We start from the raw sequence: 6,655 nt of genomic DNA, 5'->3' as shown, positions 1-6,655 counted from the left end.
GCAGCCAAAAAACTCTGATGACTTATATTTGAATTGGGTGAGAAACTAGATGGTTAACTTTAGCAAATTAGAAATGGTTGAAATTTGGAAACTTTTGGCATGAAAAGTTTGTGCAGAGTAACACATAGCCTGAGGGCTTGTACTGCTTGACCAGGCAAGTTACAGGGAAGCAAGTATTCCCAGTGCAGAATGACAAATTTATTTTTGGAGAATAAGTCTTTATTTTTATTTTACTTTGGCTCAAGAATTAGTTCTGGAGTACGATAATAAATTACACTCGAAAAAGGTGAAATTGGATGTTAACTTGTAATTGGAACAGAATCATTTTATGTTGCTGTGGTGAATGTAATTAAATCATATGCGATCTGCATGAAATTCAACAAGTTAACACTTCACGTTAAATTTATTTTTGTTGAGGTAATGTGAAGCAATCTAGCAAGAGTCACAAGATTACACAAGACTTCAAACCACAGGAAAATCACTGGGCTATAAGAGGCAGGAAAGCATAGACACACCACATGTATGTTATTTATTAACCCGTCAAGGACAAAAATGTGGAGAAAATTTACTATCAAGGTTTGTAATCATGGCTTTCCTACTTTTTTTTTTTAAGCATGACAGCTCGGTGGTGATTTGCACTGTTGCCTCAGAGCAAGAAGATCCGGAGTTCAAATCCACCAACTCAACTTTCTGTGTGTAGTTTGCAGGTTATGTTTGTGTTGGTTCTTTCTGAGTACTCTGGCTTCCTTCCACAGTCCGAAGACATGCAGTTAGTGGGGTTAAATGGTGATTCTAAACTCCCCATAAGTGGGAATGGTTGTCTGTTAGCCTTGCAATAGACCGGTGACCTGTCCAGTGCTTCCCCTGCCCCATGACAGCTGCGTAGGCTATAGCAACCCTGAAATTGAAATGAGTTGTATGTTCATGAAAGGATGGCTGGAGTGACAGTTATGTGAAGTTTATTATAAATCCACTAATTTGGAATAATAAAAGATGCACATCACAACTTTTATGTTAACTAGACTCTACAGCAGCCAGACTTACACTCAAAAAATAACTTTTTAAATGAACAGAAATTAATCTTGGAAAGGATTTCCACACTAATGAAAGACTTTCTATTAGCATAAGCATTAATTCATTTTGTTGGACTAATGTAATTTGCATGGGTTGAATTAAATTAAGTTGAACTAAACTGCAGTAAATAAGTTGATTCATCGTTAGTTAGTCAAGTTGCTCCAACTCAAGTACATTAAGTTGGAATAACAGAACTACATTACGCTAAAATAGAGCAATTGAATCAAGTGGAATTCTTTTCCATATTTTTTTATGTTCATTCAAACATTTATTTTTTAGGTATCAAATCTGATTCTATATTCTAATGAGCATTATTGCCTTTACTTTCTACAGTTCAAATTTTTAATGCTTCCACTCTGCCACCCCATATCACGCTTTAAAGCAAAGCCATGAATGATAGTGTTTTTAAAAGAAATATAGAGTTTGTTTAAAACAAATAAAAACATAGAGTTCAGCACTTCTTAGAATTTTATCCCTGGTCTTTTTATCGGTGGCTCCAGGTTTCCAAAGATTGTGTATGTTGGATTGCTGAAAAGAGACTCCAATCTATTACAGTAACAGTGTTTAGAAATAAATCCATATTGCTATGTTAATTGAATTTAAATGTCTTTGTTCTGCTGTGCAAACACAGCCTTTCTTTATTGTGCTTATTTACAAATATTGATTTGGCAGTTTTACTCTACAGCATTTCTTTCCTTTTTTTGTCATTTGATAAGAAAACACAAATCTTACTCTTCTGCTTACTGATTGAACAAAGTGCTGAAACAGATTTTTAAATAAATGCCAAGGCTTGCAAGGACAACAGAAATTACTACAGTCATACCATCACATTTACCAGCCTGGTATCTTAAAATGGTCAACAAACAAAGTGGTAAGTCATTACATATGTTGTTTAACGCTGTGCAATGACACAAAAGAGCTTGAAATACATTAAGCTGACAGTGTGTCTAAAGTGGCATGCTATTTATACAAGAGTTCCACTTTAAATACTTATTAATTCCAACTTCGTGCTTAATTCTCCATGTGCTCAGGACAGACTTTGGGTAAAATATCATCTTAAGCAGAAGAAGCTGTTGGAGCTGGCAGCAGATAACAGATGTTTCTCAACTAAGTTTCATTTTTCACTCTTATCTTTTTATTTTATTGTGAGCAGAAATTAAATTCAGTGTTAGAACTGTTTTGGATTCCTGGGTGCCCTCTGCCAGTTTTCCCATCTGTTCTTATACCCATATGTCAGCTGTTGACTCATCTTTTAAAATAAATTGACCTTTTGTGATGAACTAAAGGACCTGCTGAATGGAGAAAAATACAAGGCACTGCTAAACACATTTTATGCACTGAAAAGATCTGGAAAATAAACTAAAAGGGTTCTTTAGCCTTCTGAAAGGTCCTTCTTATTTCTCTGCTACATTAGAAGTGCCCAAAAAATAAATAGGCTGCTCTTCATCCATTGGTCAGCCATAATAAAGGCGTGTTTCAGGCATCAGTTTTAATCAATAGGAGCTCTTATGATTTAAAACAAAAGCCTATTTTTACACCTTAAAAATTTGTCCTTTTTTACTGCCTGGATTCTGTTTTGGGTTGTGAGTCACCTGAACACCTGAACCAGCCTAGAGTCTGTCAGAGACCATCAGCTGCTGCTGCTGCTCGACTCCCTTAGCTAAACAGCTGGTGTAGGAAAAGTGCAGGCCCAACGCCAGGCTTTCTCTCACAGTTGTTGCGCTGTCTTGAGAAATATATATATAAGATGCCCATTGAATGCCTCTTGAAAAGTAACAATCATAAAACAGTTGATTGTACTGAATGTATTTTACCTAGATCAAGAGCCAACCACCAGGACTGAAAAATAAAGGCTGCAAAGAACTGCCAGCAACAGCAGTTGGCTTGGATCACCATTTGAGGCTGGAAATAAAAGTGAAGCAGTCCCTAGAGACTCCCGTGTTAAGATGCCCAACCTACCAGGACCAAACAAACAAATAAAAAAATGAACAAAGTATTTAGCTACAGCTTGGCGCACTAGTTCTCTCGTCCTAAAACTGAACGTATTATATTTTTTTTGTTTTTACACCTCTCTGCAATTAATTATCTCTGGCTGTCTTCCACAGTGTGTCTTTGTCCCTTTTTCCTCCTGTAACCTAAACTTGCTCTGCTCGAGGTTTCTTCCTTTTAAAAGATTGTTTTTTCTTCCCACTGCCACCAAAATGCTTGCTAATAGAGGGTCATGTGATTGTAAGGGCTCTCTCTGTTTTCTTTGTATTATTGTAAGGTCTTTACTTTACAATATCAAGCATCTTGAGCCAAGTGTTGTTGTGATTTCATGCTATATAAATAAAAATATATTGAATTGACTGATGTTGGGGTTTTTTAGCTTGTTCATTTAGATCTCCAAAGGTTGATTCTGTTCCTCTGGACGAAGCGTTTTCAGTGGGAGAAACGTTTCGTCACTCATCCAAGTGACCTGCAGTCAGCTGAGACTGAATAAGTCACTTGGATGAGTGACGAAACGTTTCTCCCACTGAAAACGCTTCGTCCAGAGGAACAGAATCAACCTTTGGAGATTTACTTACCTGGATGATTGAGAATGCATCAAGACATTGTTCATTTAGATTATATATTATTTAGATTATATTGCATTATTAGAGAAATCGCTGCTATTCACTGTATGACAGCTGAATGCTGGCAAAACCGCTATTAGCTGTGTGCTTGATTGACCTAATTCATCTTATTAACCTGAATTTGTGGTGTTGGTGCCCTTTGGAGCATTTATAGAGCAATATTCTAAAATTATGGTCTAATGTGAATGTACAGCTAGTTAACTTTCTTAGACTTTCCAGCAACAGAAAGTTTGTGTTCAAGAATTTTTCATGACAAATTTTATTTCATGACCAATGTTTTATTTAGTTCATGCCAAAAGGAACTAAATAAAACACAAAATATTTTCAACAGAGAGAAGAGTGAGAACATCAACAAAGGCTTACGGTGCAAGTCGCTACTCAAACTCTGGACCTCCAAATCTGGGGACACATCCTTATTTCACTGAGCCACCTGACTTGAATCACAGGTTTATAATGCTGATTGATGGCAGCACGAATATGGCAGATGTCCTGCTACTATAGATTAAACAGGAAGCTAGCTGGCATGTAATTATATGTAACCTCAGCTTCTCGGTGAGACACCTGTCACCTTGTAGTCTCATGATACATCACTACCTAATTAACCCTTTCTTTTTCTGACCTTCAACAACTTTTAAAAAAAGGCTAACCTACCGTTTCAGCTAATATCTTTCTGTTGTTTTCCAAGAGGGCAAAACTTACCTCAGTGAGATGCAAGAACTAGATTAAAGAACTGAACTGACTGAGTGTTTATAGAGATTTGAAAACGAAAATTATGAACACAATGCAAACGTTGATATGAAACATTACTGAGTAAAAGGAAGTTTCACAGAGTAATCTACGAGCTGTTAACAGGAACCGAGCACCGCTGAGTCACGTGATGTTAAATTAATTTGTATCAACATGATTTACATTTCAGACACATCTTTTTGTGGAACCGAGATAAACAGCTGTTAGAAAACCCACTCTGTGAACAGTTGGTCTCTGCTGGAGTCACTGCAGTCTCCTTCTGGTGCCCACCATGACTCTCAGCTCGCTTTAGAAGCTGCTGAACAACAAACTGTGTTCATTAAGCGCTGATGAGGCGTATAGCTGCAACAAACCAAACTGCAGGCTAATTGGCTGCCATTTGCCAGCGTGGACATCAAGCCACTGTGCTCTTGATGTGTGCAGTCTTTGTGTGGGTTAAGAAAGTAGGAGAGAAGTAACTGTAGAAAAAAACATCCCCAGAACCATCAAATTCAGATTTTCTAAATATTCAAGAAGGTTAAGATAAATTTGGTGCTAAGGCTTTTTGCTTTTATGTTGCATATTTCTTCTGACAGTCAGGTTTGCCACCAAACTGGGCCCTCAGTGCACCATCACTTTACGTGAATAACTGCAAAGCTGCGCAGAGGATGGAAATACATGCACTGTTTTGAGTTGCCGCCTCTGTTCCAGTGAAAAATGATCACTATGTGTGTGTAAAAATAATATACTGGCACAGCTGTTTATGAAAGTTAAATTTATATCGGATCCAAACCAGTCAGTGGGTTTTTTTTTTGGTTTACTGCTATTTCCTTACTGTTTATGTAGTGTTTGAACAAACGCACACTCGCCTTCCCATAAGGGAGCAACACAAGGGAAGAAATGACTCGAACCAATGCAGTTTCAATAAGCAGCCACCATAATATTATATAAGATATTCGTGAAGCCAGTCAGGTATTGTGATTGGTTCTTCACAAGCAGAAGTGTAAATAGCAGTTGGGTGTCCTTTAGCTCAGCGGTCCCCAACCTTTTTTGTGCCACGGTCCGGTTTATGCCCAACAATATTTTCACGGACCAGCCTTTAAGGTGTCGTGGATAAATACAACAAAATAAAACTAGCACCGGTACCGAAAAAAAGAAGATTTATTCATAACACACATGAAAAGACCCAGGAAAACAGAGTTAACGATAAAAACGATAACAAAATAACACTGAAAACCGATAAAAACCCTGAAAACCACACATTTCACACCTGAGCCTCAACTCTCACGGCCCGGTACCAAACAACTCATGGACCGGTACCGGTCCGAGGCCCGGGGGTTGGGGACCGCTGCTTTAGCTGAGATAACTGTGTTAATCCCATTTTACAGAGTCAGGAATTGGAAAAAGCTGTGTGAAGCTGAGCTTTTACTCATAGAGATTACTTTAACTTGACTTATTTAATTTGTAACTTATTGAAGAAACCTGTCTGGTGATCCAATGTCAGGAGAATTTGCACCTGCAGAAGTATTAATGAATCATTGGTTTCTATAGTCTGCAAACAGTGATGCAATCTATTTCTACTGTTTGCTAAACTTGAGCTGTTCTATAAATATTAGAAGTGTGTGGGTGGAAATGTGATATCTGAGTTGTCTGTAATGCATTCAAGCCCATTGATTGTCCAACTATCCAAGTGCACAGCTGATATATTATATATAATATGCATAGACCCCAAGGTAACCCCTAGTTGTTGTTATTATAAGCAGTATTGTGGTTGTTGAACTCATCTTATTTATCACAGTCTGACAGTTTCAGCCTTTTTGTGTCGCGTATTTATTTATTTTAAATCTTGTCTGATAACTGATTTATATTTTTTTGCATTTTAGCCACTTTTTATCGACACATTCTTGTTTTGGACAAACATTCATCCAGGTATATTTAACATCTCTGTAAACTTAAAGACATGCAGTAAATCCAAACTTTATCTCATTATTTTGGTATCTCTTAAAGATGATGCTGGAAGCTTGCTGATGAAGGATACTTGGACCTTGTGCAGTACAACTGCATTAAGCCGCATTAAAAAGAAACGTTGTGATTTGTGACCAGACCTTCAGGAAAATATTTTTTAAATCAGCCGTTTCTCCACTTAGTCTCTGTGGCTTCAAGTGCCTGTGATTTCTAACCACCCTGCTGACGTGATGCATTTTAAATAAAACCTCAGCAGCAGGGTGACTGCAAGTGTG

Source organism: Maylandia zebra, linkage group LG12, assembly GCF_041146795.1.
Source record: "Maylandia zebra isolate NMK-2024a linkage group LG12, Mzebra_GT3a, whole genome shotgun sequence".
Taxonomy (NCBI): domain Eukaryota; kingdom Metazoa; phylum Chordata; class Actinopteri; order Cichliformes; family Cichlidae; genus Maylandia; species Maylandia zebra.
Note: the sequence above shows the minus strand (reverse complement) of the source record.